General features: G+C 41.8%; 1 long non-coding RNA gene across 1 annotated transcript in view; it reads right to left on the bottom strand.

Moving 5' to 3' along the window:
• Window positions 1–13,682, bottom strand: part of LOC140479721 (uncharacterized) — a 259,861-nt gene that overhangs the window by 228,323 nt on the left and 17,856 nt on the right. The window lies entirely within an intron of this gene.

Below are 13,682 nucleotides of genomic sequence, written 5' to 3'. Positions count from 1 at the left end.
ATTGTGGCTTTTATTCTGTATTGTCTCTTGGTGGCCCTCCTACCAAAGTTCATCACCACACACCACTCCACACTGAGCTTCACTTCTCACTTGTATGGCGATACCACCAACTTCGCTGTCTTTTCAAAGTTCTCTTCACAGTTTACAATGCTTCCATGCTTCAAGTTATCCACAAATTTTGAAAGTGTGCTCTGTACACCCTGCTTTAAGTCATAAGATTATAATGCCTCTTCCATTATTTTATATCTGCCACTGCTGAAACACATTCAGGTTTTGGTCACCCCCGTTTCCAAACTCTCCACAGCAGCAGAACCAAATATGGCTCTACACAAAGCAGGTTAAAATCCCCTGCTGCACCAAGCCATTTTGGCCCATGGGTATCGCCACTGATCTCCATCCGAGGTGTACTGAATACAAGTTCCTTGTCCCTCCCATGGACAGACCCCACCCAGTCATTCAATCCTCCACCTAATCATTCAACTTTCACTCTCTGGCTCCCTGTGCATCATAGTACATTACTGGTGACGGAATTTATATTGACCTACCCAAACCTTCCTGGCTTCAAATAGCTACTCCTTAAACAATGCTTCCAGTCATCTTCTAGACACTATCTGTTTGTTCTGTGAAATCTGTGAGAATAATTATTAAAAATATATGAAGATGGTTATTGAAAATTTAAAAAAATTAAGTTCTGGCAGTAATATAATTTCCATGGTCAGTCCTATACACTTCATTCAGTGATGATTTCAGTGACGAGAGCACACATTGGCACTTATGAATGTTCAGTGCTGCTACTGAACTCTTCATTTGCAACTCCTCTGGGATTTTCTACATTGAACTGAAAAGGTTACCTTCAGGTTATTTCTGGACTCCCTTTTCTTTTTTAAAAGACTTTTCATAAAAGGGAACAATGCATCCCATGAGACTGGGCTGACCCTGTTGTCTTTTTCAGGATCTCTCCTACTCACTTTCCACATCACATTTTTAAATCATTGCCCAAATACAAGTGTTTGATTTAATGTTTACTCAATTTTTTTTAGTAGCTATGTGTTGGAGTTAATTTCAATAACATTTTGTCCTGTATAAAAGCAGGGAAGAGACCTTTGGAACTTGGAGATCTTCCAATATGCTATCCTCTGTAAATGTGAGGTCACTCAAAAGTCTGTTGCAAAAGTACACCTCTTAACTTGCACCAAGTCCCATTCCCTTATCACTTCTCATTCAGTGAGCTACATTATCTCCTGGTCAAACAATGCCTCCATTTTAAAAGTCACAATCTTATTTTCAAATCTCTCTGAAGCCTCACCCCTCCTCATCTCTGTAATCCCCTTCAATCTCACAACCCTCTGAGATTCCTATGTTCCTTAATTCCAGCTGATTAAACATCTGCAATTTTAATTGCTCCTCCATCAGTCATTTGCCTTGGTCCTAAGCTCTTGAATATCTGCCCCACACCCCTCCATCTCTCTCCTTCATCTGACCTATCACTTCCTGATGAGCCTCAGTCACATTTTGTTTAATAATACTCCAATGAAGCAATTTAGGACATTTCATTATATTAAAGATGTTACTATAAACATTAGTTGCTGTTGTCGATGCTAAGAACCTTACAGCCTCACTCTCTGCCAAATTATCAAGGGCTGAAACTCACTTAGCTTTCATGGAGCAGACCACATTTTATACTTAAATAAAAATGCCAATGAATGCACAATGGACTGTTATTCTATTGGAAATGCATGTGTTACCATCAGTATTGTCAAACAATCAGAATGCACCCCCAGTAATGGCCTATTGACACTTTACGGGCAGTCAGTGAGTCACATAACCGACATAAAACTCTCCACATTCACTAATGCAGCTATGGAGTGAATCTATAATCAGACGACAATAATTACTGTACAGTGCTTATCAATGCTGTAATGCATTATCATAAGAGATATTTGATATTCATAACAGAGCTCCAATAACCAGAGAATGAGGGACTTATAGAAACATTATATTCTGTAAATCAAGATAAAATGAAGAAATGTGCTCCAAGAAGTAATATACAAGCAATTAAAAACATCAGTCTGCAAGGGAGATTACAATTTCCAGAATGCCAAGGACTTAGCATGAAGTGAAAGAAATGACTGCACATATCGTAAAAAGCACCATCAGCAACTCGTATTTACATGGCACTTTTAACATTAATGTTCTAAGATACTTTACAGAAGATTATAGTGCAAAATCTGATGCTGAGCCAGCCAGATAAGGTAACGTTAAGGAGGCTGGATTAAAGAAACAGGGACAGTTTAAATAAAGACTTAGACATGGGGAGACTGAGGAGTGAATTTCAGAGCTTCAGCACAGAGCAACTGAAGGAATGGTCACCAGAAGTGCAGCAATTAAAATTAAAAATGCTCAGGATGTTACAAATAGAGGCTTGTTGATAGCCTGATGGTTGTGGAGCTGCAGGAATTTACAGAAAAGGGAAAAGTGAGGCCTTTGCACAGATTTGAAAACAAGAATGAGAAATTTAAAATCAAGTTAGCAGGAGTCAGTGTGGGCTAAAAAACATGGGTGAAAAGGATATAGGCAGCAAATATTTGGAAGGTCTCATGTTTACTGTAGGTAGAATGTGGAAAGCTGATCAGGAGTGCAGCAGAATAGTGTTATCTGGAGATATTCAGCTGCAGAAAGGCTGTGAAAGGGGTGGAGTCAAATAATGTTACAGAGAAATAGACGGTTTTAGAGATTGTGGTTAAGATGTAATCAGAAGCTTGTCTTGGAGTCACATTTGTCACCAAAATTGTGAACGGTCTACAGTACTTCAGAGTCAGACAGTTGCCATGGAAAAAGATAAGTGTTGGTTGCTCGAGAATGGAGTTTGTATTGGAGAGAAAGACAATGGTTTTGATGAAATACATTACAGTGTATGACTTATTATGGGAGGGAGGAATATCCTGTGGGGCTTCACTCAACAAGATTTCCTGCCCACTTCAATTTGCCCCTTTTTTATTTTTGAAAGGTTAACAATCAAACAGCAACAAAGAATTGGTGGACCAAAAAGACAGAAGTTCTGATAATATGAAAGTAGTAAATTATTTAACTTTTGGCAGAGGACTTGGAAGAAGCAGAGAGCTGGAAATGGTGTTTCCCTGAGTTTTGGACAGGGAGTTTGTGATTTGCAATTGACCCACGCTGCTTTAAATCGAGGGAGGAAGAACGCAGTTTTTGCCAACTCACTTCAGTTGACTGAAATAGCACGGGCCAACCCACTACTTTGTTGATCTCCATGTTGCCTCCTGTCTTTGCATACCATGCAGTTAGATGAGGATTCCCAAAAGTATGCTACAATTAATACCCAAAAGGATTTGTACCAATATACAAGACTGCCATTTGGAGTATCGTCAGATGGGGAACATTTTACAAAGTCTACCCCAGATTGACATTTATCTGCTATTGAAAAAGCTCCAGCCTTAGAAATAGTCTCACAGTCAAGACTTAGCCTTTAGGGAAGTGAAGAAGCAGTTATCATCATGTAAGGTATTGGCACACTGAGATCCCAAGCGAGATCTGGTGCTGAGATGCGATGCTTCCCTGTATGGTATTGGGGTAGTGTTGACTCGTAGATGGCCCAATGGAGAGAAACGCTCAATAGTGTATGCTTCCCAGGCTTTGGCTGATGCAAATACGCCCACATACAGAAAGAAGGCTTGGCAGCCATCTTTGGAGTGAGAAATTTATGGGTGTAAATTTGTAATAGTAACAGACCACAATCCATGCTAGGGCTACTTAAAGAGAACAATGCCATGCCACCCATAGTTTCAGATCAACTTCAGCAGTGGGCTCTCAGTTTAAGTGCATACAATTACAAGTTGGAACACCGTCCGGGAGGCCAAGTAACAAATGCGATGCTTTCAGCCACATCCTGCTGGCAGATACACCACCAGTGGTGATGCCGCTTGAGGAGTCTGTTCTGGTTTTAAACTTTTTGGACACTTTTCCAGCCACCACTGACAATATCAGACTGTGAATGGAAAGAGATCCAGTCCTGGCAAAACTAAAACAGCGGGTGGTGATGGGGGAAACAAAACAGCCATAACAAACAGAATTGAAACCTTTCTGGACCTAGCAAAACCAGATCACAGTAGAGGTCGGCAAATTATTATGGGGAACAAGAGTGACCATCCTGAGCAAAGGTCACCACCAGATCCTGGCTGAACTCCACCAGAGTCATCCAGGGATGTTCAAAATGAAGATGTTGGCACGACGTTATGTCTGGTGGCCAAAACTGGATGCTGACATAGCCAAATTAGTGGGGCAGTGCCCAGAGTGCAACAAAGGCAAAAATTATTGCCAGCAGCTCTCCCACATTTGTGGGAATGGCTGGGTAAGGCCTAGACTCAGTTACACATTGACTACGCATGGGCTTAATGTTCTGAGTCATTCTGGATACCTACTCAAAGTAGCTAGACATGTATCAAGTTCATTTGTCGAACACAGGGACTGTAGAAAAGCTGCAAGCAACATTTGCAATACACGAGCTCCTGAAATTGTTGGTCACAGACAACTGGCCATCATTTACTAGCAGGGATTTCAAGTATTTCCTAAAGTTGAATGGCATTCAGCATATAAAGACAGCTCCATACCATCCATCGTCCAATGGTCTGACAGAAAGAGCAGTCCAAACTTTGAAGGCAGGCTTAAAAAAACAGCCTACAGCTTTGCCAGATACCAAACTGTCCCGCTCCTATCAGATTATCGGACCACCCGTCATGAAACTATAGGGACAGCTCCAGCAGAGTTGCTAATGAGGAAAAGACTCTGCACCAGGTTAAATCTGATCTTCCCAGACTGGGAGGGAAGTGATAAAACAGCATCAGGAACACCAATGTCTGGTACAAGATTCCTCTAAGCAAAAGAGACAGTTTACTTCAGAGGATGAAGTTTCGTGCTGAAACCACAGAAATAGCCCTGAATGGGTATGAAGCATGGTCGATGTGAGGTCAGGTCCTGTGATGTACAAAGTTCACATAAGGAAGGTGGTCCTGCACAAGCACATGGCTAACATGAAACCTGCAAACGGGACAGGAACAAAACATAACCAGCCTCTCAGAACATCTGGGAAGGCCGTCAGAACCCATGGCTTCTCCCCCTCCATCGAGCGTCGAAGAAACCTCGGAGTCTGAGGTGGACACGGCGGCTTCGACGCCTTTACTGCCTGAAGAAGAGGATGAATTTCTTCTGAGATGCTCCGGGACCAAGAACGTGCTACAATCCTGTACTTGCCACTTTTTGGCTGAGTCAGAGGAATCAGACCTGATGTGAAAGCACCCCAAAAGAGGCTACAAGAAAAAGAATAGGCCAACGACCCCAGTCTTACAGAGGGAGGAACATATTATGGTAACAAGATCAGCCAGGTGGATCTTATAGAATATAAGTTCCCTGACTGGGGCTTTTAATCTCGTCCAATCAGGGAGCCCTGGCTGACAGAGGTAAACAGGAATGTCAGAGGTTCTATTCACTATGAAAGCTGGCTCTGAGGAAACTGGACCAGTGTCAAGTGTTATGCATGTGTGAATAAAGGGTGACTTGGTTACGGGAATGCAGCCTCTCTTGAATTATTTCACAAACAATGCATCTTTAAGTGTCCATTGTTCAAACATGATGTGGACAATCAGAATAATTTGTTGAAATTATTTAGTGACCTAAGCAGAAATGGATACTTCCTTCAATTGTCCCACACCCATGCAAAAAAAATCTCTAGAAAGAAATAAACAAAACAAAATTGCTGCATGTCAAGTAATCAGAATCCAGGATTAAAATAGCTATCAATAATAGATATATTTTATAAGAGAGCACATTATGGAGCCTAGATCTGTCACACCCATATACGTGATTCAGGTTTGATTTTTAAAAATTCATTCATGGGAGGTAAGCATCGCTAGCTGGGTCGATATTTATTGCCCATCCTTGGTTGTCCTAGAGAAGGTGGTGGTTAGATCTTCTTGAACGACTGCAAACCTTTTGTCTAATGCTGTTAGAGAGGGATTTCCAGGATTTTGACCCAGCACCACTGAAGGAATAGTAATATATTTCCAAGTAAGAATAGTGAGTGGCTTGGAGGGGTGGAGTTCACATGTATGTGCTGCCCTTGTCCTTCTAGATGGTAGTGGTTATGGGTTTGGAAGGTGCAGTCAAAGGAGCCTTGATGAATTTCGGCATTGCATTTTGTAGGTGTTACTAAGGATTGACAGTGGAGAGAGTGGATGCATATGGATATAGTGCCAATCAAGTGGGCTGATTTGTCCTGGACAGTCTCAAGTTAGCACATCTTCCTTTGTGCAGGCACGGTGGCACAGTGGTTAGCACTACTGCCTCACAGCGCCAGAGACCCGGGTTCAATTCCCGCCTCAGGCGACTGACTGTGTGGAGTTTGCACATTCTCCCCGTGTCTGCGTGGGTTTCCTCCGGGTGCTCCGGTTTCCTCCCACAGTCCAAAGATGTGCAGGTCAGGTGAATTGGCCATGCTAAATTGCCCGTAGTGTTAGGTAAGGGGTAAATGTAGGGGTATGGGTGGGTTGCGCTTCTGCGGGGCGGTGTGGACTTGTTGGGCCGAACGGCCTGTTTCCACACAGTAAGTAATCTAATCTAAGTTTCTTGGAGCTGACCCATATAGAGTGTGTATTCTGTCACACTCCAGATTTGTGCCTTTCAGATGATGGACAACAGGTTTTGGGGAGTCAGGGGATGAGTTACTCAATGTGATTCCTAGCCTCTGACCTCTCCTTAGTCATTGTTTTTCTGGTCAATGGTAACCCCCTATATGTTAATAGTGACAGAATCACTGATGGTAATAATATTGAATGTCAAGACACAGCGAATAGATATTATTGGAAATGGTCTTTGCCTAGCATATGTTTGACACCAATGTTACTTGGCACTTGTCAGCCCATGCCTGGATATTGTCTAGATTTTGCATTTGGGCATGGACTGCTTCAGTATTTGAGGAGTCGTGAATAGTATGGAACATTGTGCAGTCATCAGTAGAACCCCTCCTGTCCAAAGGTAACTGAACAAGTAGCTGAAGATGGTTGGGCCTAGGAAACTACCGTGAGGAACTCTTGCAGAGATGTCCTGCAGCTGAGATTACTGACCTCCAACAACCACAAACATCTTCCTTTGTGCAGGTATGACTCCAAACAGCAGAGAGTTTACTCTATGTTTCTCATTACCTCTAGTTTTGTAAGGGCTTTTTGGTCAAATGATGCCTTGATGACAATGGCTGTCACTTTCACCTCACCTCTAAAATTCAGATTTTTTTCTCCCTGCTTGAACCAAGGTTGTAATGAGGTCAGAAGCTGTTTGGCCCTTGTGGAACCCAAACTGAGAGTCAATGAGGAGGCTACTACTAAGTGAAAACTGCTTGATAGCTCTGTTAATAACCTCTTTCATTACTTCACTGATGGTCAAGAGAAAAGCTGATGGGTTAGTAATTAGACAGGTTGCATTTGCCCTGCTTTTTGAGAACAGAACAGACTTGGGCAATTTTCTACCATGTCAGTTGATACCAGTGCTGCTGGTACAACAGATTATATACAGCAAAGATCTACTAAGTCATCACAGGTTAAGTAGGCAGATCAACAGTGCCATTTTCCATACTAGTGACGTAGTGGAAGACTTGCCAATCCGCTCTAGGGATCACATTTACACAAACCACAGACACAGCTTGAACGTTACTCATGAATTGTACTGCTGCAATGGAGGCTTCATAATATCTAAGAAAGGATCACAGTTACAGTCCATTCACTAGCCAATCATCAAGGTGGAATTGAGGAATTTTATTTTAGGCCATCTAGTAAACACAGGTCTGTTTTGGAAGCAACACCAAACAATACAAATGCAACACAGGGTTGTTCAGTTTATCATGACATAAAAAATGACCCCAAGATACATTTAGGAAACTAGCAGGAGAATTCTCCTGGATGCAATTCGTCCCTCAGTCAAGATCATTCCAAGTTATAGATTAACTGCTCATTTCTTAGGGTAGCATGGTTAGCAGTGCTGCCTTACAGCATCAAGTACCTTGGTTCAGTTCCACCCTTGGGAACTGTGTGTGTGGATTTTGCTAATTCTCCCCGTCTGCATGGGTTTCCTCCAGATGCTGCTGTTTCCACCTACAGTCCAAAGATTGCAGTTTAAGTGGATTGGCCATGCTAAATTGCCCATAGTGTGCAGGCTAGGTGGATTAGCCACATGAAATGCAGAATTATAGGAACAGGGTAGGGGGGTGAGTCTGGGTGGGATGCTGTTTCGAGGGTTATTGTAGACTTGATGGGCTGAATGGCCTGCTTCCACACTGTAGGGATTCTATGATTCTTTGCTGCTTGTGGAATCTTGCTGCATATATTACATCCATTAACGGTGACTACTCAGCAAATGGTAGTGAAGCACTGTGGAGCATTCTGAGGACATGAAAGATGTAATGTAAATGCAAAGATCGACTCTTCTTGATCATTGAGTGTTCCAGAAATGGCACAATAGAGCAGTAGCTGATTAGGTCTAAGCTCAACAGCAGCAGCTTTATGGCCTCACTTGCATGGGGAAGATCCTGCAAACACTGCAGCACAGGTCTGACACAAAAGTTGCTGCTCCAAGGCCAGTCACAGGAACTAGCACAAGAAATACATGCACTTTGGAGGACAAAGACTGTCACAGTTTAATAAGGCACCCGAGCAATGGAGATAGTGTAGACTGCAGATTCTGTTTGGTCAGAGTCGATGAAGTGTGGAGCTAGAAAAAGCACAGCAGGTCAAGCAGCATCAGAGGACCAGGAGAGTTGACATTTCAGGTTGGAACCTTTCATCACAACAGCATCTCCTGACTTGTATGTGCCAGTCTTTGGCGTGGGACTTGATTACACAAACTGACTTAGATAAGATTAAATGTTACCCACATCTGATACCCAGGTTACATGGTCAGTTCTATTTATTTAAATTCTATCAGAAAATTCAATTAAAAAGTTCAAAAAACTAGAACAGAAATCCAGTACTGTATTGATTAATAATGATCATGAAATTATGTAACTTATCGCGTTCACTAGTATCCCGTCCTTATCCTGTATGTGAATCCAGACACACAGCATTGTTGTTGTCTTTTAAATGCCCCTTGAAATAGCCAAGCAAAGCACTCAGTTGCACTAAACTGCTGCAGAAAAGTCAGCTTAGAATAAAACTGAATTAATAATCCCGTGGTGGTCTAGACACAGGAAGCAACAAAGGCTCACCCTTCCCATTCAGAATTTCAGCCGAAGTTCTTCTTATCAACAAGCAACAATGTTTTTCTAAAATTGTGAGAACTGTATGATACTGATCTTATTATACCCCCAAGCCAATGTATCAATCTCCTGTCACAAACCTTGGGTTTGTCCTGTCTCACTGGAAGGACAGATACTGTAGAGGTAGTGGCACTGTGCTATACACTGGGGGTAAAAGGCCCTCGGCACCCTTGACATTAACTGCACACCAATGTTCCCTCTAAGCTACAAGCTTGCTGCTGGGCCAGCATGGTGGCTCAGATATTAACACTGTTGCCTCAGAGCGCCAGGGACCTGGGTTCGATTCCAGCCTCGGGTGACTGTCTGTGGGGAGCTTGCACGTTCTCCCTGTGTCTGCGTGGGTTCCTCTGGATGCCCTGCTTTCCTCCCACAGTCCAAAAATGTGCAGGTTGGGTGAATTGGCCATGCTAAATTGCCCATAGTGCTAGGTGCATTAGTCAGAGGGAAATGGGTCTGGGTGGGTTGCTCTTTGGAAGGTTGGTTGGACTTGTTAGCCCAAAGGGCCTGTTTCCCCGCTCTAAAGAAATCATATGAAGTCTCATAATATCAGAGCAAACGTGGGCAAGAAAACTGATCATCTCCCTCAGTTGTTAAATCATTGCTCCTCCGTGTTGAATACCACTTGGAACAACTACTAAGGGTAGATAGCAGGGTTCAGGATGTACTCTGGATTGGGGGGGGGAGGGTGTTATGGACCAGGCCAGACCCCCTCAGAACATTTCAAGAAAGTAGCCCGGACCCTAACTTTGCTAGTTGTTTTAAGCAGGTATAGTGTGGCTATTCCAGGAGTGATGCATCTGGCCCAAATACTTAGTTTAAAAAAAAACAGAATTTATTTGCAAGATTACCGAATGGAACATAAACAGAAGAGGGACGGAGTACAGAATAACTTAACCTATCCAAAAACCCAACAGATTATCCCACCTTAATGATGATGTTCCAAATTCCTGCAACAATCCACATAAACACCTTTGGCAAAAAAAGGAAAAATCAAACACAAAATCTTACAGGAGAGAGGGAGATGGCAGAAAGATTCAGCATGGAACACCTTCTTCCATGTAGCTGTTTCTTGGACAAGCAGCCTCAAACTGCTTTCAGTTAACAGCCAGACTGCTAAAACCAAACCAAACCAGAATAAACCTGAGCTCGGAGAACTGGCCACTCTTCTTTCGTTCTGGATTAGTGGTGCTGGAGGAGCACAGCAGTTCAGGCAGCATCCAAGTAGCTTCGAAATCGACGTTTCAGGCAAAAGCCCTTCATCATGATGAAGGGCTTTTGCCCAAAACGTCGATTTCGAAGCTACTTGGATGCTGCCTGAACTGCTGTGCTCTTCCAGCAGCGCTAATCCAGAATCTGGTTTCCAGCATCTGCAGTCATTGTTTTTACCCTTCTTTCGTTGTACATTTTAAAAAAAAATCTTGAAAGCCCTTGCCTGGTGCAGTATCTGTTAGCTATAATCAAACTGGCTCCAAAACCCTTCAAACCTAGAATTTTCAGAATCACTGAAAGAAAATCAGAACAACATAACCTTGTTAAAGGAGCAGGATTATCACAGAAGGAAATCTTCAATTACTGTGATCAAGACTGGCTCAGTAGCATCACTATTAACCGACTTGACCAACTCCTCAAGGAAAACATGTCTGCCAGTCTGGGCCTATGCTGCATGGCAAGGGAACCACTTGACCTCATACTCATCAATCAAACTGTCACAGATACATCAGTCCATGACAGCGACAGTAGGAACGGGTGGGTTAGAAAGTATCTCAGAGTGACTACCATCCAGCTGTCCCTCTGTAGATGAAATCCTATCTCTTCAGTGAGGACAGTGTTAGCATGAATGGGATAGACTTAAAATAGACCTAGCAGCTCAAAATAGAACATCCATGGAGGGTGTTATTAACAGTTCTGTCAAGCAGAAGTTATTCAACAAGAACCAGCTCACCAATGTTCAGTTTGATTCTGCCAAGTCTATTTAGATCAAGGCTTCACTATAGCCTTTGACCAAATCAGTACAAAATAACTGAGATGAGTTCAATCACACCACCACTGCTCTCAACACCTTCACTGTTGCTAAATTATCATACTGCTTATTGAGCACCCAGTACCAGATAAACAGAAACTTTCAGCTATTAAATTTTGGGAAACCTGAAGTCATTGCTTTCATCCCTTCATTCCCTAACTACTGACTCCATTTTTCATCCTAGCAGCTTTCTGAGATTAAGTCAGTTCTCATACTTGATCCTGAGATTAGATTCTGACATATCATTGATCAACTTTGAGCTTGGTTATTAGAACATGGGACTTCAGAGCAGGGAAATACTATCCAGCCCATCAAGCTATTTCACCTGAATAGCGGATCAACTTGTAGTCTCAAAGCCATGTTCCTGACTGCCCCTCATAATGTTTGATATCCTCATCTATCCAAAATCTAACTCTGCTTTCAGTAAGTTCAACTGCTTTTGAGGGAAAAGAATTCCACTTTCTAATGACTCTCAAAGAGAAGAAAAATTCAATATCTCTTCAACTTCTAGTTTCCCCTATTGAGGAAACATTCTTCCAATTCTTCCCTCTTCATTCTTCCCTCAAAAGGGACCTGAGGGGCAGCGTTTTCACACAGAGGGTGATGTGTAAATGGAATGAGCTGCCAGAAGAGGTGGTAGTAAGTATAGCATTTAAATGCATTTGGGCAGGTACATGGATAGGAAAGGTTTAGAGGGATACGGGCCAAATGCAGACAAATGGGACCATTCAATTTAGGAAACATGGTCAGCATCAACAGGTTGGGCCAAAGGGCATGTTTCCATTCTGTATAATCTCTCTGATTCTATGATTTAATATGCACATTACCAAATCCCCTCAGGAACGTAAATGGTTCAATGAGATCACCTCATTCATTTAACTGTGACCCATCAATGGGTGTATGTCCAACGTTTCCAATCTTTCTTTATAAATCCTTCATTCCATGTGAACCTTCTCTGAACTGCTTCCAAAGCAATTATATCAATTCTGAAAGCTGCATACAATGTTCTGGATATGGTCCCAACCCTGGAAGCTGTCGTAAAACCTCCCCATTTTTGTATTCTATTTCCATGCAATAAATGGCAACATGCCTTCTTAATTGTTTGTAGTACCTGGCAGTAAATTAAGTTTCTATATACGCTGTCCCTTCATCTAGCTCTTACTCTCTTTTCTCTGTTAGATGACCATACCTTTATCCATGCTAAATATGTTATCTCCTGTGCTATATGTTCTTACCTTGCAGAGTAATCTTTGATGTGTACCTCATCAATTATCTTTTGGAAATCCAAGTCCACCAGGTCATAGTCTTGGGATAAGGGGTAGGAAATTTAAAACAGAGTTGAACAGGGTTTTGATTCTATGGAATTCACTACCCAAAAGTGCAGTGGGTACAGTGAGTAAATTTAAGGAGGAGTTAGATATATTTTTAATTGGTGATGGGTTGAAGGGATATGGGGAGAAGGCAGAAAAAAGGGGGTGAGGAGCATACCAGCCATGATCGAATCCTGAGCAGACTCAATGGGCCAAATGGCCTAATTCTGCTCCTATATGTTATGAACTTATCATCACTTCCTTGACTTCCATTATCAATCCACGACTATCACTTTTTAGTGAACCAATTTTAACTTTAGTTACTCTTTTCACATTTAAATGCTTAAAATGTTTGCTGTTTTATATTATCAGCTTATTTTCTTTCACTCTCTCATTTCTCCCTATTATTGTTTTGGTCAGTTTTTAAAATCTGACCAATCGTCTGATCCACCACTAATCTTTAAGAATTATACAATGTTTCCTCAATCTCATATTACCCTTACCTGCTTATTCAGTCATGGATGAAGCATATTTCTCAAAGAGCCTTCCGTTCTCACTGAAACAAATGTTTCAGTTATTAAATATCTCCTTCGAAGCCTATAACTACATTTCTACTCATCTCCCTATTAGCTACTTTCCCAGATATTTTAGTTAGCTTTGATTTCATACCGTTACAATAGCCTTTACTTAAGCTTAAAACGCTTGTTGCGAACCCATACTTTTCCCCTTAATGCTGAATGTAAAATTCTATTAGGTAATGATTGTTGTGACTTTAAGACATTAGTTTACCATGAGGTAAATCCTATCTCATTGCTTATTACTACATGTTATGATATCAGCTGATGGTAATACTATATTGAACAAGTCATCTCTCATAAAGAATTGGCTTGATAAGTTTAGTTTCATATTCATATTAGGCTGCAAATTTTTCTTTAACACAAGAGCAAAAGTTTGAGCCACAAAATAAATAAAGCCAAACACAGTACAGGAGTTGGGAGGTCATGTTGCGGCTGTACAGAACATTGGTTAGGTC

Source organism: Chiloscyllium punctatum, chromosome 7, assembly GCF_047496795.1.
Source record: "Chiloscyllium punctatum isolate Juve2018m chromosome 7, sChiPun1.3, whole genome shotgun sequence".
NCBI lineage: Eukaryota > Metazoa > Chordata > Chondrichthyes > Orectolobiformes > Hemiscylliidae > Chiloscyllium > Chiloscyllium punctatum.
The sequence above is the reverse complement of the archived record's forward strand: the minus strand, read 5'-3'. Positions and strand labels throughout refer to the sequence as shown.